This window comes from Syngnathus floridae, chromosome 10 (assembly GCF_059516105.1).
Source record: "Syngnathus floridae isolate MCC-2025c chromosome 10, RoL_Sflo_1.0, whole genome shotgun sequence".
Lineage (NCBI taxonomy): Eukaryota > Metazoa > Chordata > Actinopteri > Syngnathiformes > Syngnathidae > Syngnathus > Syngnathus floridae.
Genome location: NC_142422.1, coordinates 6,468,221 through 6,491,683, shown reverse-complemented (window position 1 = coordinate 6,491,683; position 23,463 = coordinate 6,468,221). Strand labels below are relative to the sequence as shown.

Sequence of the window (23,463 nt, the reverse complement as noted above, 5' to 3'; positions counted from 1 at the left end):
TTGGAAAACGGATGCAAACAACAATGGATCAATCCATCAAAGTCATCATTGAGTAAAAATGGTTACAAATATTTCACTGGAATTGTAAAAAAATATATATATTTACCTGTACCTTCTCTGGATGATTTTTCTACAGCCCTACTTAACTCACTTTGCCATTCTATGGGTTGAGTGAAAAGGGTGAATGCTTACATCATTTAAAGGCATTTATCTGAGTAGGGCATTGGGGAGTAGAACCATCATCATAAGCAGCCGCTAATGGTTCTCTCCGGATCCAGGAAAATCTCTATGCTGCTCGACCCAGTGCATCCAGGCCAAATGCTTTGGGCACTACAGCACTGTAGCCAGGGCCAAATTTTACCCTAATGAATTTGGACCTTGCCAGGTTATTGCAAAAGGCAACCATGGCCATCAAATACCCTTCGAGATGATCTGAAGCGACTCCTGTGACCACCATTCATGCCAGGGAGTCCAGTGCCAGGTGTAAATGGGATGGTGGTGGGGGTGTATGTGTGGTTGATGTTTTTGTCGTTGGCATTTATCCGCTCAGTTTAAGCCTTTATTCTCTCACTAACACACACAAACACACACAAGCAACTTCAGGCATGCACGTATCCAAACTTATTAACATATATTTGCAGCTACATGGTCATACACACAACCAAGAGGGGTGTCTCATTCGTAAAAACACACACAGTTCCTACCAGTGGTGCTCTAGCTGTAATGAAGCCTGCAGAAACTGGCAGTTATTTCTTGTTTTCAGATTGGGGGAAATTAGGTTGGTTTGTCCATAAATGTACAATTAACACATTGATTTTCACTCCTCTAAATTGCAGAGAATCTCTGGCAAATTGTATATTGAGCTTCAGTCCGGTCAGATTGAAAAATGTCCTGTACAATGCTGCGCCTAACAATTTTGGTGTGGTTCTCAAAGGACTACCTGATGGCCTGATGCACTTTTTTTTTGTGATCAATTGATTTGATTGCTGGTATGGCGAAAAAGAGCAAAGCGCCGAGCATTCCCGCGATAGTTTCTGAGCAGAGAGGAAATCAGGAAGGCGGACGTGGACACAGAGCTGCTTTTAAAAGTCGGTCTGTCAGCTTCCATAACATGGTCATACAATTGGTTGGGAAGGGCCCAATTTATAACTTCGTCCAAATGTATTTTGTATACAACACCCCCTACTCTGCACTACTGCAAACACACTTGCATTTGCTGCACTTTATTTATTTACAGTGATCCTGCATACTGCTCATGTGCACCCCTGGGTATACGGCTTTTGAGAACAAATTTAAACATTATTATATTGGCAAATAGATTAGTGCTATTATTTGAGTAAATGAGTAGTTGTAGACTTTACATTTAAGTGTTGCATCATTACTTCTTGTACGTCCTTGCTGTCACCATTTAAACTCACACTGTTCTACACTCGCTGACAGTCTCCCCCCCAGCTGTGTTACAGGTAGCAAAAGTCTCTTTCAATTAGTCATAATCATCACTCACGGTCAATGACTGTGCTAAAGGGTAACTTCCAATCTATGAGGGGGCCTTCGCATCTAATGCACTGATTCAGCTTGTCTTGGCCAACTTCTCTGTCTGCAGAAACCAAAGCAATTTATTCGTCGCCCAAGGCTCTTTTGGCATGAGCCAGTTGAGTGAGCTAACAGAGGCCGATAGAGAGACATGAGGAATGGGTGAGAGAGAATGAGAGGGAAAGGGTCTCTCTCTCGCTCTCTCTCAATCTCTCAATCTCTCTCTGTCTCTCGCTCTCTCCCTCTCTCTCTGAGATTTAATCAGAGACATCTGTGCAAAGGCAGGCAGCTTTTCCTCGGAGGAGACTTAAGCGGTGTCTTAGTTAGGGGGGGCTGCGTTTGAAGTGCAAGGGAATTATCACTTTCGTCCAATAACAGTGCCAAGAATGGAGAGAGAATGAGAGAGTGAGCATAGATAAACAAGAAATCTCGTTAATCTGCTTCATCCTGGTATACTGGGGCGTGCTCCAGACACATGAGAAGCAAATCCAATCATCAGACAGGAACGGCACGCAGCTGACCAACCAAGTTGCCACCTCACTGGCCAAAAAGATGACTCTAGAGGATATTATAAAATCAAACATTACTTTTGTGAACCAACCGAATTAATACAAAGAAAATAAACTAAACCTAAATCAAACTGTCCTGGAAAAAAAAAAAACATCATGCCCTTCACTCTTTATATTTTCTTAATTCATTAACCTGCAATTTAACAGTTTCTGGGACTGAAACTTATGAGGCGACCTGTCAAAGGCATTTTGTCCCACTAGTCATGAGCAAACTGAATGTTTCATCTCCTTTCACGTATGTTCAATAGTACGGAAGCATGGAGCTGCCAATGTGGGATAAAAAGTTTTTTTTTTTGCATATTACATTGAAACGTACTCACGAATACGTTACCATTCCATTACCATTCATAGGCTTCTTATAAGACCCAATTCCTTTCCTTCATATCTCTTACTCCAACCTGCAATGCGAGCTGCCATGAGTCACACGCACCACCGAAATAAAACATGACGTCTTCTGTTGGTCCGTTTAATGCTGACATCCTCTTCTGAGTGGCCATACTGTGAAAAGATGTAATCTGGGAGGTCAGAGTGTGCAGCAAGTGCCACCGAAGAACAGCTCAGGTGGGTGGATGGGTTTTGGGTAATGGAGGTAGGGAAAGAAATTTTCCTCCTCTTGCACTTCACTAAAGGGCAACAGATTTGGCGTAAGAAGTCAGTAAGCAGGTGTTAGTGGGGAGGAAGTATAGTAACACTTGTATGTTTGTAATTGTTCCATGTGTGGGTGTGTATGAGTGTGCACGTCATCATCACTCCATGGTATCTTAAAATAGTCAAGTGATGGAAGCTTTACAGAGATAGACTCTTTGAGTAGTTTGGAGTCACAGCTCAACACAGTGAAGTGTTGCCAGACACTGCCGTCATCACTGTCACATCAAAGTAATGGATTTTTTCCCTCCCCTAAGAAGCCAACTGTTCTCTGTCCCCCTAAACCTCATGATCACAAGATGCATATATACGTAAATCTAATGAACTATGATGCAAAATAAACATACTTTTGATCCAGTAAGTACAGTGCACAACTGAACAAAGAGAGCTTTTTAAGAGCTAGTTTGTGGAATCATTGAGATACATGAATTAAAAGAAAAAAGGCAAAACAAACATAAATTGACTGTGAATTTTCAACAGCCTAGGGGCCAATACCAATGTATCGAATGAAAGTGAACGGACAGGTGAGTTGCAAAGTGAGTAATAAATCAATCAGGTAGATTGTTACATTTACTAGAATCATAACAGACACATGCCAACAAGTGATGAGGTTCTTTGTGTCGGTATCACACACACCCACATGTTCAGATGCACACTCAAAGCCTATTATTACAGCTTGGGAAAGTAGTAATTTAGGCCATGATTACAATCTATCAGGCAGCCTGGGGCCAGACTCTGAGAAGTGTCTGTCTAAATGACACTTTAATAAGACGCCGTCAAACACAAAGGGTAGAAGCACATGTAGGCACATGCTCTTCGAGTCACACCCGTTGCTGCATAAAACACACACGCACACACATTGATGTAAATAATTTCACATACTGTTTAGTTTGCACAAATTTACAGGATAGCATTCACACCTTTTTTTAATTGAGCACATCCCTTTATGCATTCATAAAAACCACACATACCGAAGATGATATAAAGTGATTATTTTTATCACTCAGTGTGTCAGCATGCATCATTTCAGATGAACGCCCCTCTCATAGTCTCTTTTTCTGCCTGACACTGGATGAGCCTCGAGCATAGTTAAATGGTCCTCTTTGGAGAAGGCCTCAACAGCAAGATATTTGTCTCATTTCTTGCATTGTGTTTTCTTCAGATAGTTGTTCTGTGAAAGAGGAAAATAACAGTCCTGGGAAGTTGGCATACACTGGTTGGTAAAGTAAACATTTATCCTGTGATACTGCAGGTAGTCTGCAACTTTTTTTTTTTTTGTTGGGGCTGGCGGGCTGTTAGAGCAGAAGTACACCTACCATTTGGTTTGATGAAAGATGAACAAATTGCATTTTTTAACTTTGTAATGCTAAATACTTATAAGCACATCGTCATCCTTCAGCCAATCAGTTCATCAATTTATGCACAAACTTGCACTGTGTGCATCTTCTCATGTGAGCACGAGGAGGCCTGGACTCTATATTCTATTGATATGTCTCTCTCCAACACTGATATTCATAGCCACATCTGGGACAGTGTAATGAGTTAATGCCAGATAATTACTCTGTGGTGTAAATGACCAACCAAACTCTGAGCGTCTTTTACTCTCTCTCTCTCTCGCTCTCTCTTGCTCTCTCTCACACACACGCACAATCATTCACTGTTGATTAATAGCAGTGAGAATGAGGGGATAGGAAAGAGGCATATTGAGTGTCTATTGCCATCATCAGCATTACTGGTGTCGGGCTGCATTAAAGCTCAGAGAGACGAAAGGCTGGCGAGCATGTGTGAAAGTGTGTCTTGCGCTACCTGGACAGGAGACAGCAAGGCCATTAATTGACTTGAGATGAAGTAGTTTGTCTGAGCGAGGAAACCAGTTAGTGAGTAAGTTGTGAGCAGGGAAGACGAATGAATAGATGGCATTCGTTTTAATTGCATGCATTGCAGGATTTACTTGAATGTATTAAGGGTTTATTTGAACTAAACTGCCTCATTGTCAATGCAAAAACAGAATGTCAGTGCAACATCCTGGCATATTTCAGTTACTCCGACTGAGCAATCAATCAACTTTGGTTTTACTCCCAGCCCTCTGGCCTCTTTCACACAACTATTTGTCAATGCATGTGTGTGTTCCTTCTAATTTGGTGCACGTGTGTGGGAAGGTGCTTGCATGGTTGTCTTATTATTGCACAGGTTGCCTTCTAATTCTTTAGAGCAAAATACTCTTTTGCTTTTAGCACTGGAAAGTTAGTGGCTGTGTCAGACGGACGGCCCTGGGGTCAAAATAATACACCAGGGGGATCTCCATGTGTGTGTGTGTGCGTTTGTCTGTGTGCACATTCTGCAGATGGAGCAAAATAATCAATTAAGACAGAGACAAATCTATTTCTGATTCAACAGCATAGCAAATAATTGATACGTATGTGTAAAGTGTGTTAAATGTGATAATCCCATGTTACTTTAGACTTTTTCTACACAGAACTGAATACATAAAATAAATTTCAGTTAATGAGATAAGTGCATGAGCATAACAGGATGTCATTTTGATTGTTATTTATGTTTTGTTGTTTGTTTATATCTGTGGGTATGTGTGTGTGTCGAGGGAGAGATTTACAACGAGTCATGTTTGTTTGTTGTTGTGGTGGTTGCTATTCTCAATTTACTTGGCACTGGTGTGTTTCTGGTTAAAACCTCAAGATGATGCTCTCATTTTACCACTAAAAAAAGTTGTTGGAAAACTTTAGTGAAGGCATGACATCAGTGTGGCGAGTGGATTTCACGTAAACACACCATGCACGATACATAATATGTGAAATCTATATAAGTTTCTAAAGCCATTTTCGCACTCTGCACATTAATAAAGATGATAGACATGCTCACTAAAGTGATCAGAGTTATGCATGTAAAACCTTTTAGTAAAACATGAGAAAGAATTTTGTGCAAATGCTGTGGGATATCTTTTCACTCTAATGCTAAAAAAATTGTATATTTATTCATATTCTTAGAATTATTCAGGAAAATAAAACAAATGACATGAAATGGGTGCCAAACATTTATGAACTTGAACTACTGGACTTTTTTTAGGAAATGGCAAGGCAAGATCATGCTCAAAAAATGGTATCGCAGCATGGCCATAGGATGATAGCACTTACTACACTTACATCTCTGATGTCATCCTAATTCTGCTCATATGCCCAAAGTTACATATTTGCATGATACTGTAGTTGTTAATTCTTCTTTTTTTTTTTTTTTGTCTAATGGTATAACTAACCTGTGTGGATGCTTTGTAATGTTATAGTGATAAAGGCTTCTGTGAGTGATATCACATTTGATCATCTTGGAAATAGTGCAATATTCTGGTTACCAGGACATGCTTGACTCCAGAATGTAATTGCTTAATCATTCTGAACAGGTGGTGCATTGACTGTTTGACTGTGGTTGAACCCTTTGAGTGATTATGCTGTCATCAGACAAATCTCAAATGAGCAGTGGATTAGTATACACACTATTTTCATTTCCCATACTGTTTGTTCTCTTTATAAGGTCATGAGTGAGTTGGAGCCTCTCCCAGCAGACTTTGGTGGAATAATACTTATATGCATTTTTACAAAAAGGTGCTGCAGCTCGTCCTCCTCGCTTGTTAAAGAACAAAAATATTTCTTGTAATAAAGGTTGATTATTGTCCACACAGTTTGAATGAATGAATGAATGAATGAATGAATGAATGAATGAATGAATGAATGAATGAATGAATGAATGAATGACGTTAAATCTCCATTTGACCTGTACCTTACCGTATACCAGCCTCATATAATTAAAAAAAAATATGAATACAGAAGGAAATGGAAATGTGTGAGTCTGACGTCCACATCTTCAAACAATCAGTTAATCAATTATCTAATCATTTTTCTGTGTCAATTTATTTAAAACTGAGTTGTTGTTTTTTTATTTCATTTCTAATGTGGCCCTTAGGGAAACGCTTGAGGTCATATGTACATTGATCGTCGGTACAATTCTGCAGTAAATCAATTAAAAGTAGGCCTGACACATGAATTATGCAGTAAGTTTATTAAAACATTTATCAGATAGGCTTATTATAAATGAATGACTCAAGAGGAAGATTGGCAGATAAGATTGGCCTCTCTTTAGTCTGCCCACTCCAACTTGGTTGTTTACCACTTTGGAAGTTTTAAATAATGCAATCTATATATTCAGCTTTTTTTGTTGTTGTATTTGCAGATTTCAGCCAATGCATATGCCTTGATGCTTTCTGATCAACCCATCCTTTCCTTCATAATCAGTTTTTATCTTGAGATTTACCCCCCCTGTTTACTTAACAGAAACAGACAAATCCATATTTAGTCTGAGCAAAGTGTTCGCCTTTTCACAATCTTTGGAGCAAGTGAGGTGTCAATGAGCATGCATATGGTAGCTCCTCCTGAGAATTAACTACAGAAATAAATTTTTGAAAAAGATTTAGCAATTTGGCATGAGTGAGCTGACTCAAATGTCAACTGTCCTGCGTCTGCATGACCAGTACTCTGGACAGCTCATCCCTCCTGCCACTCCCGTCCTGTCAGCATCTCATTTCCACACCTGCTCCCAGCTCGTTAGCCGCCCTATATGAACCCTGCACACCGAGCCTTCTGTGTCCGTTCGTCTGTTGCCCTCCCAGTTGCCCTCCCGGTTGCCCTATCTGTTGCCCAACCAGTTGCCTTACTAGTCTCTTTGATATGCTACCTGTCTGTTGGCCCACACTGTCATTCTCTATGCTACCGATCGGTTGCCCTATTGTCTGTCTTTGCCACTTCCTCTTATTCTGTTCTCCACTAATCCTTTCCCTTTAATAAACTCTTTGGTCCAAGCTGCATTTGGTCGCCCCACTCCATTCTGTGACATCAACAAAATGTCTTGTAAAAATATGAAAACCTACTGACAACTATTATATTTGTTTGCCATAATTTTCTGTCTTCTTTCAACACTGAGATTATCGTATTGTATAATAAGATAGTCTTGATGATTAGAAAAGTGATGTCACTGGAGAACTACTTTGGGCACTACAATGGGAAGGTTCAAGTGTAAGACAAAAAGTACAAGGGAGAAAGCAGAAGCACAGTTAGTTTGTAAGTGTGATTTCCCTCTGTCTTTCTGTTGATGTGAGTCTTCTGGGCATTTTGGAACCTGTTGACACAGATAATTCAGGTGGAGGCCTGAGGGGCTGGCTGAGGGTGCTAAGCTGGGCCAGCGTGCACATCTCAGCGCTTCTCTGGAATGGCTGCCAGCTCCGTCTGCTCGCCTGTGATAATAGAGACTGCAGTCTCCTCTCTGTGTTGTGTGGAAATGTTTCCATTAGCCTTTGACAAGAAAAGTCCTCACTGCAATTTAGTCCATCTTTTATGTCCATCTTGTTTCTTCCAGCATGCAGATTTCCTCTCTTCAACCCCGTGTGTCTTGCTTGTGAAGTTTCCTGTCGGCTTCAGCCCTCGAGCGCTGCTGGATTGCTGGAGTTGAGATAAAGAAAAGGCCTTGCTCTGAGCAGGTTTGAGTGTTTTGCTTTTTATATCAATGACCCCTTTTTGAAGCTTGTAAACACAAGGCATAAACTACACTGTGACAGAAGCTTTTCCAGGAGGTCTATATCCTCTGCCATTAGAAGGCATTCACTTTGATGGAAGAGTTTACTGTGACAAAATCCAAACACATTTGCGATTTTAACCACATCTTTGCACATCCAATGCATATGACACATTGGCATTGGCAAATGTAGAAATTCTGCTCTATTATTTATTTGCATTCTTAAGCTGATCTGTGGGTACAATAGTTCAGTAAAAATGTAAAATATTATATCTTTGAGTACTTTATTAGATGCAGAGTCAATATGCTTCTAAGACTCAGACTCATTTTACAGACCTTAGTTTCATTATATACTAATTAACAGATCTTTCACAAATTTCTGTTCGGACATGTCAAGAACCGTTACAAAAACTTGAAACAAACAGTTTGCTTGTTCTTTCTTATTGAATCACAATGCGTGAGAGGTGGTCAAAGTTATCACACCAGGGAACAGATGTGCTGCTGTTTCCGGTCTTTTGGAGCTCGGTCACACTTCATATAGATCCTCTGACGCATACACTTCTCAAGTGTTTATAGAATAAGTGCTGGATTTCACCAAGTGTTAAAAGCTTAATCCATCCAAATGTGTGAAACTGAGAGGCATTTTGTTCACACCAGAAGGAGCAAATTGACTGAGGGTTAGCGTCAAGCACTTTTCTTCACCATAAGAGACAGAGGTCAATAATGGTACCCTTCGTGATGATTTAACTTTCAACCCTGTAGTTTACTGGTGACCAAAACCTGTCAGATGATTTCAACATCACCAGAATATTTTCTTGAGATTTTATGCATTTTTTAAATTGGAAAATACTATGTGATAGAAAAGACCAGCTCACCATGTTGCACACTCTATAACATATCAATTTGATTCCAAATATGACTTCCAGCATCGGCCCCCATTCCTTATCAGTGAACATGTCCACATCAGTCCCCACGATTTAGCCACGGCTAAATTCCTCCGAATTTAGTCTGGCTGAATAATAAGGACATCTACACGGTTCCAATAGCTCCAGGCAGCACCTCTTGAATAGCATTTTGTACATAAGCTTTAGCTTACTAGCCTAGGATACCAGGCCAATGCCTTATCCCTGTTAACAGAGACCCTTCTAAGACAGGATTAGTGGGGAAGATTGTCAGTGACAAGGGAGGGGGACGGTCCGTCTCCTGGGAAGCGCTCCCACTAACCCAATCATAATGCATTTGTTTAGATAAGGAGATCACAGTAAAATCGAGTAGTCGGTTCGTCCACCACTGAAACGTAACATTCATTGGACTATAATAAGAATGTCTAGTTTTCCTTTTCGGCCCCTCTTGAACATTGTGCAATCATTGTTCCATCGAATATAGCAGCTGCGACCATATGATCTGAGCTTGTGATTAGAAAAAAAAAATATATATATACATATATATGTAGTATATATAAACGATACGATGCAAGAGCAATTTTACTGAGATACATTTGACGAGGATAAAATAATATTTGGTGTCTGTGAGATACAATAGCGATACTGAAAACAAAAAGAACTCCTGACTTTCTGCTGTGACCTTCCATTCTTCTCTGAATCCCATTTTTACTTTGCGGGTTAACCGTCCTTAATGCTTTATGTATGCCATGTGTGACACTCTTTGCATAAATGATTCCAAATAATTGGGATTTATAAATTATTCATTGTGTATTAATGCAGGTGAAATAGCTTTTTGGCTTAAACTGGTGTCTGCCATTCAGAAAATAAGAGCAGGAGGTGGCATATCAGATTCTTCAGCAGTAAAAATATATAAATAAATAACTACCCTCAGTGATATGAAATCAAAATGCATGAGAACCGTGCATGGTCATTGCAGCAACCTAAGTGGTATACTATGCAAGACACATCTCGTGGATGCACTGGGATGCATGCAGTGATGTATCCTGGGGTTCTTGGGTGTTTTCGGGCTCTCAACGTCATTCACTCCTTGGCCAGGCGACCGCTTGATCAAAATCAACTTGCGTCCCAACATATGCCGGAGTATTCATACCATTATTGTTATGGAGATGCCATAATTTGCTTAACCCCTTCACTCAATAATTGGGCAGTGTTTTATTAAGTATGTTGCATTGTTTTGCTTAACTAATCTATAACTGATCAGAGACCGCCATACATTTCCCATTTTCACTCGTGCTCATTGCTAATGTCAGCTCACATTTTTGTAAAACAGCCTTCCATGATCCAGTGTCTGACACACAAGCCTTGCATTTCCCCTTTCTTGTCCTAAATGCCTTGCCTGATATTGTAATTACAGGGCTGTCATGACCTTGCTCTGACACTGAATGACCCAAACATGTGAAACTGGGAATTCTGGAGGCTAGAAATATTTAGACTGATAAAGAGAGTCCCCGCGCCTTCCTTCTTAGTGTGCTATAATATTTCTTTTGGCAGGGGTCATGGGTGACTCACCATACATCATCGCCAACTTATTAGATCTTGAGGCAATTAGCCGAAAACAAACAGGCGAGACAGACTCGCTATTGAGTCGCCTGAATGGGCAAAAAATAGACTGTGGTGCTCAGTCATTTCAGAGCGGCATCAAAGAGGACTCGGTGGCATCAAGAAGAAGAAAGGAACACATTGTTACAATGTAATGCCTATACAGTAGTGGGGGTTCACACATTATTTTTTCAGTGATTCAGGTTACAAACCCAACTTGCCAGAGTATAATAGAGTGGTGGAAAGAACTTTTCACCTGAACACTATGTGCAATGTGCAGCATGGTTAGTTTAGGATTAAAATCCCGTTCAGGCACCACCCCCCTCCCGCCTTGACATGGGAAATCGAGCCTGGAGATTATATTGTTCAGGGCAAGCCCTCAGTCTGTCACTAAGGTCAAGGGGACATCTTGATGTTCACTCCCATAATGACTGCAACAAGTCTCGCTGCAGAAATCTTAAACCACTCTGGAGATATCACTTCCTCGCATAATTGTCTGCAATAATTACAAATTGTCTTTTCAGCTGCCAAAGGACAAAACCAAATGAGGTCTTTGGAATGCTATAAGATTGGTAGTGCTGCTTGGTAGCATTTTGCTCCAACTTAGAAAGGCCGTAACTAGACAAAATGTAGTGCTAAAATAAGATATGCTCCTACAAAATGTAAAGTATATTTCATAAGACATTTATAATGTAGGTTCACAAATTTGTAAGGGATCACAAGACAAGAAAAAAAGTACATTGTAAATTTTGTTAGCGCACAAATGATAGCAATAACCAGATACAATAATGAAAATGTGTTTCTTTTAGCAGATTAAAGATGGCCAACACAATTCCTATTTGCACAGACCTATAAAAATGTTCGCACATTCTGTAATGATCATTCTACCCAGAATCACAGTTTGGCAAGGTAATGTCACTCCCTCATGAAGAACAGTAAAAACCTAATAATAGTCATTGAAGTGCATCACAAAACCGCCATAGTTCATGTTTTTGGATATCATTAGGTTATACAGGTATCCCTTACATTGTCCGGTGAATGTGAGGACGGTACCAAAACTTTGCAACATGTGACTCAAATGAAATGGATACCTTAAGCATGTAACTTTGTAACAGTCTTAAAATGGACAAAGTTCACCACCACTATGTAATACAGCAGTAAGACACTACGCCTACTATTACTAGTTGTAGTAGTAGTAGTACTTGGCATAGTAGTCGTAGTAGAAGTAGTTGTCGTCATAACAAACATCTGTGTTATTGTCTGTGCTTTGCATAGTGTATCATCCCAGAAATCACATCTTAATTTTATGTTTATTCAGTGGGTGTGTGTCCATCGAGGTGGACATATCTCGCTGGGGCTGCTGGGAAGGTGGTGGGGTTGGATTTGGGGGCTCATTGCCTATGCATGACGGTGTTGTAGTGAAATTAGAATAAGACTGACTATATTCTATAAATGAAGAAGAGAGGCAACGGAAGCCTCGTGAGTCCATTATGGATTTTAATAATACATCAAGGTAGTGTAACTGAATAACTGATCTGGAGGGAAGAGACGAGGAATGGGGGAGATGATATTACAAATGTGACATTTGGTTAATATACAATATAAATTATGAAAACAAAAATTACTTTTATTTAATCTTGTTTTTATACTTTTATTCATTTTTAGTTATTTACTCTTTTCCCCCCTCAACTTCCCCCTGAATCCAGAACACGGTGTAAACAAATAAAAAGAGAGGGAAAACAGTTTGGCATCTCTGTAGATTAATTAATGTGCCTGCAAGTTGGCATCACCGAGTGAAAATTATGTGCATAAATAATATCACTAATTAAAAAGATGCAGATTAACATGCAAATAATGTTAATGAGGATCTGCAATTCCAGAGTGTATTCGCATAACATCAACAATTTAATGTGTTGGTGCGACTGTGTTTGCATTACATTAATAAAATTCAAAGAGCCGTGCATAGAAAATTCTGTCGGAGTCTCTCTGTTTCCACTTGTGAGTTGTAAATTTTGTGGGCAGTCACAGGCACTTCTTTGGCAGATGCAAAAGTTATTATCTCAAAGGCTGGCTGAAGTGATGCCATGAGCCAGTATGACCAGCTGTTGAGGAGGGGCTCGCCAGAAAAGCCAAGACAATTAACTGTATTAGTTGTTGGGCTTTATTTTCTGTCAGATTGATTTTACAAATTCGCTAGGGAAGGAGACACAGATGTAAACAAAATATATATTTTTTACAAACCTGTGAATACATTGTCCCGTCATCTTCGAGTAATTCCAGCCAAGACATCCACAATAATGCATGACCCGTTTATGTACTATTATTCCACAAGGAGTTGTAACTTTAAATTCATTGAATTAGAAATATTAGAAGAATCATAATTTTCCCCCTTTTATAATTGTTATATAATCACATAGGGTAATGCTGTGCATGCATGAAGTCCATAGGAAAATCCATCAGTGCCTACAAAAGAATGGCAAGTTCTTTACTTCACGGCACAAATGCAATAAAGATGTCACTGGAATCTCTCAGAAAACATTGCTTTGCAGTAAATGCCGTATTTTGCTACAGACACCTCTCATGGAGACTACTTTTCTTAGAATGTGTCATTTGTCTCTAAAGATGGCATGGCATTCATTTCTTGGCATCCAATAATCTGTTCACTAGGAAAAAGTAAACTGCAAAAAAAAAAAATAAAATGGGACCAGAAAGTCCACATCAGATCAGGCAGACAAGATTCTGGGTTTGCTCCATGAAATTAAATAAAAGGAAGTAGCCAAATAGTCAAAAGAGACATGCTTGGGGGGAGGTCAATGTGTTTTACAGTAAAAATAAATAAATGGCAAAGCAGGGTGAGTGCATCCTTTCCTGTGGGGGAAAGGTCTGCTCCATTTCAGGCTGTTACCTGCAGAATAAGCAAAGGGATTTTTTTGTGTGTGTCTCAACTAGGAGAATTACTGCCTGTATCTATCAACACGTAGTTGAGTTAGGAAAATGTACATCTTTCCAGTTAGGAGTGATATCACTCAAGAGGATAATGTTCTACAGAAATAAACCCTTTCACCTTGGACTAAGGTTTTAAGCCTGTTACTATTACAATGGCCTTAACTTTATAGTCAAGTGCAGTATGTCATACTATGGTGCAGTGTTTATAGCAGCAACATGTCTTCATTGATGACTATAATGTACTCACACAGTCATGAGTTTGAATCAAAATGGACTCTTACATCAGTGCGAGACATTTTTATTTAGTTTTATTTCTCATGTCTATGTTTTGTGAAGTGTACTTCACATTGACTATCATATTTGATACGGCTTTAAATCAAGATCTACTGGAATGGATGGCATGTCAACTTGACAGGCTGAACATTTAATTTGAATTTGTTGTCAAGTCACTGATGCTTTGTTGTAATTTGAGGAGAGAAAAACTATAAATCTAAAATCGACCTTTGTGGCATGCATGTGTGAAGGGCAATGAAAAACAGGTTTCATGGCACATCTATATAGACACTATCACTGTCGTAATAACCTTGATTTGGTTCGCAGTTGCACGCTATTTTCTGAATTTATGCGGAAGATGCAGGGTCTGTTAAAGTATTCCGACACAGCGGTTGCAAACGGTTTCTGCTCCGGACATAAGGTTTATATTATGCTTGGCATTGCCTATGCTACAGTTTTAAATTCTGAGAGGGAAGTGGGGAGAGAAACACAATGACCTCTTCAGCTGGGCACAGCTCAAGCAGCTGGCCAATAACTTAGACAGAGCTTTGTAATATGCTTGCTTTGGACTGTGGGGAGCCGCGCAGACAACACATAAAACTATGACAAGCAGATGATGGATTAGGGTCATAAGTCTCAGTTCAGCCGTGCAAACAAAACATCGTGATTGTATGTTACGACAATGCTGGGTAATAGACAGAAATTAACAGATGTTGATTGCAGTCTGCATGCTCTCAGCATGCAAAGCGCCTTTGACAGAGAAGTAGTTGAACAGAATGAAGCAAAACGAGAAACGGAGCCAGGGAGGAAAGCAGGCAAATATGTTTTTACTTTGTTGAACAAACTGTGTTCTTTAGTTTACCCCATGACAGACGGACAGACTGGACTGTCTGTTAAAGCCAAAACTTTCAGTGAAAAGATGAACATGAATAAAATAACTGTGAAGTCAGACCTTTTTGATCTGTCATGCTGATGTTTCAAAGTTGTCAGGGAGCGAACCTGTTTTAATGTAATGATTCCGGGTTTTTATGTTCTCTTTTCATAGCCTAAGGTGAAATGCACATTTCATCAAGGTTATGGAGGACTTGTGTAGTATTTGCTCTCCTCATGAATGTAAAGTTGTTTTTCGCTCTCTGAGGACTTCCAGTTGAATGCTGAACTACAAAGCACTTGATAGAACCCAGCTTGGCGGGCAATTAACTCAACCCTCTCAATGTCTCTCAATGCTGGACAGGAAGGCTGAAAATTTGTTAAAATGAATTGCCGCTTCAAAATAAGTAGATCACACACACACACACACACACACATGCAAACCCACACAAATATATATATATATATAATTTTGAGGTCAGTAACCGGTAGAAGTGGTCAATAAAAGTAAAGCCATTTATCAAAACAAATAACTCAAGTAATCAAAAATACAATGACTATGTACGCAAAGACAAAAAAACACCATGTGATCTTTTATACACAATTATGATAATTTACAATCTAAATGAAGAGAAGAATGAATAAACTCATCCATTCAGCTTTAACTAATGTGGAATTAATAGCGCTCACAATGGCCAAATGGTTTTCAAACTCGTAACAGAAAAAAGAGACAGAGGGAGAGGACAAAAATGATATCGCAATTATCATAAAATCCATCATTGTAATTCACACAGGCTGAGTGTTGCACTGTTTGGATAGGTAATGATTTTCTAATATGAGGAGGCAATTTGCATAAATAGCCTGGAGATGGGTTATCATCCTCGTAGTCATCATCATCATCATTTTCAATTCCGCACAATTACAATCCTTGCACTATATATCAGAGCTCACAGCTATGTAAAACCACAGCACTAATTAATAAGCCATTTACAGACTAGCAGCTAGTTACTGTTGGTCCTGCTGATGACCTTAGTGAGGATGAGCTGTCTCAGAAGTGTCTGTGTGTAACTACAAACATAATGATGTGCCAGGAGGGAATCATTAAAAATAATTTACACAAGCCTTCATTTATCCAGATCTTTTGATAGCACACTTCCCCCAGTGTTTAGATCCATGGCACAGAACCTCCTTACCATTTGGAAAGTGCCGGCCGGGGGAACAAGTGGGGATACCTAAGTGGTTAATTAAGAGCTGTTGGGGCGCCGGGAGAGCCTCCTGAAAAATCTCTCTGATGTCTGCTGTGTCAAGTGTCGCTCCCAAACTGAGCAGCGAGAGGTAGCAGCCACACTTGGCTAATTAACGGGGAAGGCAGGGAGCAGCTGAAGAGAGAAGAGGGGCCCTTAAATGAATTGCTCTCTCAGAATCCTTGCATTTAAGTGCACGCATTAGGATACACACACACGTACATGGACATAGTACAATGCAAATATTTGTACAATCAAAACTATTTTGAGCATATAGCTATTGGCCATAGCATATAGGACCGTTTTCAACCAGTGTGGGATTTTATAAGCCAACAACATGACTGAAAAAAAGGATGTTGCAGGAACAAGTAAAATGAAAATACAGTGAGCATAAGCATCCCATACAGTGTAGTGATATGACATACATTTTCAAAGACAATAATCGGTAGTATCAATACACGTTGTAATTAATCTCAGCAAGAACAAAGAAGAGAAGCCACTTAAACAAAATATCTTCAATTTGATTATATTTTATTTTTCTTCCTATTTCAAAATACATGCAGATGTAACTGTGTAGCTACAATATGAGCAGATAGATTATTTGTAAACCATCTCCATTTGGATTTGGTTTTAATTAGTCAAAGAATGAGTTCAACCACAACCAATGAACCGCATGTTTTTAATTTCTATAATTAAAGAAGAAATGTTCCTTATAGGAAAGTAGCACTATATTTTTCTAAAACTAAATAACTAAATATTAATAAAGGACCGGTTATTTGGATTTTACAGTACGGCATCTTACAAACATAAGCTTGAGTGATCCAACATGCAACTTTGACTGTCTCTAATTAAACTGTTCAAATCAAGAAAAACAAGAACTCAGCTGTCTTCTTGTCTTGATGAAGTGTTTGTGATTTCCCCAGCAAAATCAAAGCGCCAAGACGGGAGCGTACAAAATATGTCCCCTTTAATCGGCGGAATTCCCCACAGTGGTGTCAAAATTCTGCTCAAATGCAAGCGCTGCCAGAGAGAAAGGGGTTGAACAACGCCGTGGGACGCAGGCGGTAGCTGCCATGAAAGCCTATGTCGATCATGATACGTTGGACCAAGCAGTTAAATGTGCTTGGCTCCTTCTCCCTTCTTTCTCTCCCGCATTCCACATCTCTCTGACTCGCGATCATTCAGTGGAGGGGAGTGCGCAGAGAAAATGGCTTGCTGGGGAAAAGATAGACAATAAGGGTTTTAAGGCCTCTGAGCTGCCTACAGCAAAGCTGCTTTCATGGCAGTGAGGAGCCAGACTGTCATGACCAAGCCAAGTGCTCCAGCCACATCAGCCATGACAGAAGGCTGGCATAATAATCATCTTAACAATATGGCTGAGTTGCTGACCCCACACTGCAATGGGGCTGGAGCTCCAACTACGGCGTGCATTGTGGCTGGCTTGCCACTGGCGCTAATAGCTCAACACTGGGCCAGGCCTTGGATCAGACTGGTTGCAGTGGGACCACAGCCGGCTTGTATTGGTTGTCGAGGAATGTGTGGTTACAAAGAATAGCCGTATAAGTCTGCCTGGTTGATGATCGTGGACAGAAGCAATATGATTTACTGTATGAGAATAAAGGTTGGGATTAAAAAATATATATCTTGTATAGTATCAATCATGATTAAGTGAGTTGTATGGCACGTTCGTTCTACCTTTAATCATACTAATAGTCAGTTTTGATTGGCAGTGCAAAATGCGTATTCAATTTACATTTTTTTGGTAAACTAGTTGTAATTTGTTGTGGAGTCACATTGCACCACATCACCCATCCACCGATTTCTATTCTGGATATCGTTGTTGGGGTCATGGGTAGCAGGACCCTATCCATCCCTGCTACAAGGGTCACTCCAGCTTAATATCTGGAAATGCATATGGTGTGCACATATCACCGATTGGCCGACTACTTGCAACAACAATTACCAAGCCCCCGACTGTTTTTCTACTGTAATCACAAATGCAGAAAATAGCAAATATAGACACCTATAAATGTCCACAAATTATACACACCTTTCAGTTTTCACACACATTGTATAATTATTTTAAAAGACTAACTTTTGAGCTTATGATTACATGTTTAACTTTGTGAAGTACAGAACTACAGTAGTCTTAAAAGGATGTTGAAGGATGAGAGGTGAAACAAATTAGTAGTTACAGGATTTCTGCTACGTGTGTCCTCAAGTATCATTAATAAACGTATATTTAAATTGTTTCAAAAATGTAACATTCCGAGTTGTTTTACAAACCTAGTCATGAACAGTTTAAACATCCACAACAGCAAATGTCCCTGAGAGTAAAATTTTAAACATTGGATGTCTTGGTGATGGCATCTCAGCATAGAAAACCACAAACACACTCACACTCAAAATCAGTAGATACACTTTTACAATACAAACACTGTACACACATAGATCCAATTTAAATCAGTCAACATGTGCAATGAATGGCTCATCACCGTGCTTTGTTCACTCCATCAGTTAATATACTGTTGAGGCAAGTAAGTTTGTATTCGCATTTCACTCCCCCCCCCCCCAATCATGTTAATGAGATGAAAATGACGAATTTCGTTTTCAATGCCACATTTTCATGCCTGCCATGCTTCATGTAGCTCTGCGAATTAACACTGGTATCAATGGTTGGCCACAAAGTAGGACCATAAAGGCTGCCATGAAATTTGTTTATCTAGCTGCTGAATTGTATTCAGCTGGGGATATATGGCATAATAATGCAAGAACTGCAGGCTCTGTAATTAAGTCTCTCTTCAGATGCTTTCGAAAGTAATTCATTAACACAGTGTCTCACTCGCAGCTGAGCTGCAGAAACAAATCCTATTCACTGCTTGAAGAAAGTTAATTTGTTAAATGATATTTAGTTTTTCTTTTCCCCCCTCCAGCTTATTATAATTAATAATTCTCATGATGGCTTTTGCGTTTTTATTTTTTCATGTTCCATAGGTAGTCATTTTGGAATATTTGAAATGCTGCATTTTATTACTTGACATATTTCATCCTTGTCCGTGCCTTGTGACTAACATTGATTGTTTTTGTCCGAGTCAATCTCACATAATAGAATTAAAGATGAATCCAGTGTGTACTTTGCGTAGCACTGTCATCATAATTGCTGTAGTAATGTCTTTTGTGCTCATTTGATTGACCACAGCATAACTACCTCATTATTGGCAATAGATAGGTGTAATGAATTTATGTGAATAAAATTTTAAAACCTAAAGATAGTTAGGTCAAGAATGTGTAGAGATGTTATGTAGTAAAATAAGATGGCCGTTTGAAAGAATGCAACGTTGAGGGAATTCTGCGTTAGCGTCATTTCCCAGTTTAAAAATGTTTGACAGATGCCTGAACACAAGGCTTCCAAAGAGACTCACTAAAAAGTCAATCAAATAAATATTTAAAAATCAGTGCTGCGGGGATGATGAACTCAATATCGCGAAGATCGGGTGACATATCCTTCACAATGTTTACTTGCAACTTTTAGAGTAAAATTTGATCACTGCTATGAGCAAAAATTGTACCGTTGTTCAATGCATACCATGTCACATATAAACGGAAATCTAATAGTTTCCCAGCATACAAAATACTTTCACAGATTTCAAGATAGGGGACAAGTATTCTCATGGTAACACAAAGCCTTTCCCCCTTCGTACATTTTGGACACTTTTCAATTTGCCATGCAGGCTTAGCCAACTTTAAAGTGCCTACAAATTATGAAATGAGGCTTTTGCCCCTATTGCGCTCTTGCCAGTTGGCTGCCTATGGCAACGAATTCAAAGAGAAAAGTTGGATTTTCAAAGCCAGGCTAATTAAAGGATGTCAAACGCAACATAATTTCAACTGTGATCATTTGGCAGAACCTTGGAACAAACAGTGGCTCCTGTATTGGCCCATTTAAGGGTGCTTCTAACTACTCTGGGAGGACATTAAATATGTCCTGAGAGACGGGGGAGAAACCAACAATCTGCATTGTTTTTGTCTACATTGGATGCACATAGTAGGGGACAGTAGGGAGAAATAAATATTCAACGCGTGCAAAGGCGTATGTTTGTAGATGCACTTCAAGAAGAGGAAGAAGATTGTAATAAGCTATTAATAAGATGTCGGATAAAGATAATGCCACGGCTAGATGCGTGTTTGTGATCTAAAGCATACTACAAAAAGGCACCTCCTTGACAAAACAGTCATCTTATTTACAAGGCTCACAATAAACCTACGCAAATGTCAAAAAGCGGAATAAGGAGGGGGAGAAAAATAATTAGCATATTAATCTTTTTTATGCCGTCATTTCTCAGGTCCAGGGGACCCGTGGTGTAATTTAAATCTAAATGCTTTCCTGGCATTAGAATTCATTTTAGATGGGTCAATTGTTCCATAATAAAGGGATAGAAGGTGTACTTCATGCAAGAGATTTATGTTTGTCATTTGTTCATATTCATGTGCTACTGAATACCCCTCAATTCAAATGGTGATGGGAGCTCATATCAGTCGAGCTCCAGACCTACAGATCACTAACCGGCAGCTAAGAATTTCATTTGCGGAGGACAAAAAGAATGACAGAGGCAGGGGGAGTGAAAGAGAGACATGGGGCGGGAGGGGGGTAGATCAGCTCCCCAACACCGTTTATTGATTTTTTTTTCCGCCCGCTTGCTAGACAGAAAGCCTGTATAACAGCTCTATTGCCCTCATAATGATTAGTGACAAAAGTTTAATTAAGCAATTATGAAGCCAATAATAGAGTTGTCTGGTTTGCTTAGCTTTAGACTGTTTAAGACTTATCTCCCCCTCACACATCACAGCAGCTGGAATGTGCTTGAAGAGATTAATACCGTGAGAACACAGATGCCCACTTTAATACAGTGCCATCAAGCCATTTCAATGAAGTTGAGAACACACGATTCCCTTTAGCAAATTACAAGTCTGTCTTTAATGAATATGGAGGGGGGGTCTACAATTGCTTAAAGGTGTGATTATAAAAACAGGCGACAGAAAGACAGGCAATTCTGTTTGTTACCTCATAGTTGAAATGTGCATCCTTTATTACTGAATAAAGACTTCGAAATTTTAAAGCGTGGCTTAAATGTAAATGAGTTCATGTTATTTAAATTCATACTCAAAGCCTCCTGCATTGTTATTCTTTTTTTATCATCCTTTGTAAATAATGTAAAATGTTGAATTAAGATTAAGAATGTAACACACCTTACAAACAATTTCAATACATGAAAACAACTTTAAATTCTTCCAAAAAATTAAACATGTAGTGTGGTTAATTAGCACAACAATCGCATAGCTGATTTGGTCCATTTCAAACACAATAATAGTTTTTCTGGAACATTTTTGACTGTACATAGCTGTTAGGGCACACCCCTGTTGTTACAGTCTAGTCATGCTCATATCTTCAAGCGTATCCTCACCCACACCCAAACTAAATTACTTATTTGTATGGAAAAGATATACTTGTGACTTTTTAGTGTCAGCGGACACCCGTGATGCATCAGTGGATTTAGGAAAAATAAATCCATGGCATGAAAGGAGCCTTACTGACTAGCCTATAAAAAGTCTTTAGTCCTCTGAGATTATCAGGCGTTGCTTGAGCATAGCAACTCAAATTTGTGTTCGGTGACGGCGTAAATCCTCGAGGAAGCACATGAGAAAACAAGCTGAACAGAGGCGGCCGTTAGTATTACAGCATATCCAGTATTTATATGTTGTGAAGTAAAACTATTATAAGAAGGGAATCTTTAAGGCTCTGGGACATGTTTACACCATTTTAGATAATACCAGCTCTTGCTCAACATATTGAATCGCAGATTAGTCCACTATCAAGTACTACACTATGGCTGTATAAAAAGAGGTCAAACTGAGTTAGGTTTAATGTTTTCTGAATATGTTGCCCGAGTTTGGGATTTTTTATCCTTATGTTATTTGCCTGCAGGAAAGTAGGAATGTGGATGGGTTTTACAAATGGACCAAGAGCCGGCTCATCTATTAGGGAATACTGGTCATACTTCAGAGAGCGTCACAAAATCTGAAAAAAAAAATATATAGCTTTACTTTATCGTCATTATATTAAAATTCCGTGTTAATTTTAATTCTTATTTTCATAGATGGCGCCTGTGTAAATGCTGCCATATCCTCATGTTCAGGCATAACAGCACAAACATGAATCAAGAGGTTATGTTGCACACAAGCTCCCACAAAGACAGCGTATTTCAATTATGGAAGCAGCACTTCATCAACGAGCTGTTGATTTATGCATGTCGAATGCTGTAGTTGTGCAGATCTGTGTGTGTGGCACACGCAGTGGACACATCGCCAAACACAAGTAACCCCAAACAACAACATCTTGGACCACCTCAATGGGTCCCTTTTCAAAACCTTCTGGAGTGAAGTCTTTGCTTCCAAGTTCCTCCAGCTCAGTGTTTCTCTTGGTACTTGCCAGTGGATTAACAGCTTCCTGACAGGCAGGACACAACAGGTAACACTGGGGGAAAGCTCTTCATTCACACGCACAATCAGCAATCATGTACTCTCACCGCTCTTCTTTCCTCACAACATGATCGACTGCACCTCATCGCATCCAGCTGTCAAACGGCCGATGTTTGTAGTTGACACCGCAGTCATTGGCCTCATCAATGATGCCAATGAGTGCATATCGACAAGAGGGTCAGAGTCGCTGGCGTTTAGGTGTAGGCAGGCCATCATTGTAGCATTGTCACTTTGCAGAGCACTATTTCATTTGTTTTATTTCAAAATTATACGCTGTACTTTCTACATTTATATGCATGTCCTGAATACAAATTTGTATGTATAGTTGTTGCTGCTGTAGTACTAAAGTGATACCGGCTCCCAGTTAAAATGTACTTGTGGTTTGGCCAATATAGATTATTCAGATTCTTAGGCATTTAGAGAAGGATTGAGGAATTTATTATTGGTATATTTTGTCTCTACAGAATTGAGTCACATTCCCATCCCTAGTCTGCATGTGCAGCGCTACAGTGCAATAGGTTTCTTTTACACAAATCATATCACTTCACTGGGTCAAGGTCACATCAGGTTTTCTGTGTGAGATCTGCCTCACAGCTGGATTTTTGAGGGCACAAAATAGAGCACTCCGTGAAGGGCACAAAGTGAAACAGTAACGAGGAAAAAGAATAAACCCAAAACAATAAGCCCAACATCCCATAACACATGCTGCGTTGTGGGATGTTGTGCTCTCTCCCCATGGCTCTCTAGGACAATAAGATGACATGCTGAAGG

The 23,463-nt window shown here is 39.5% G+C and overlaps 1 long non-coding RNA gene across 4 annotated transcripts in view; it reads left to right on the top strand.

Moving 5' to 3' along the window:
- Window positions 1-23,463, top strand: part of LOC148392145 (uncharacterized) — a 247,396-nt gene that overhangs the window by 132,906 nt on the left and 91,027 nt on the right. For all 4 annotated transcript variants that reach the window (XR_015860896.1, XR_015860897.1, XR_015860898.1 and 1 more), the window contains exon 5: window positions 8,163-8,283. This is a non-coding gene — a long non-coding RNA (uncharacterized LOC148392145). The remainder of the gene's footprint in view (window positions 1-8,162; window positions 8,284-23,463) is intronic.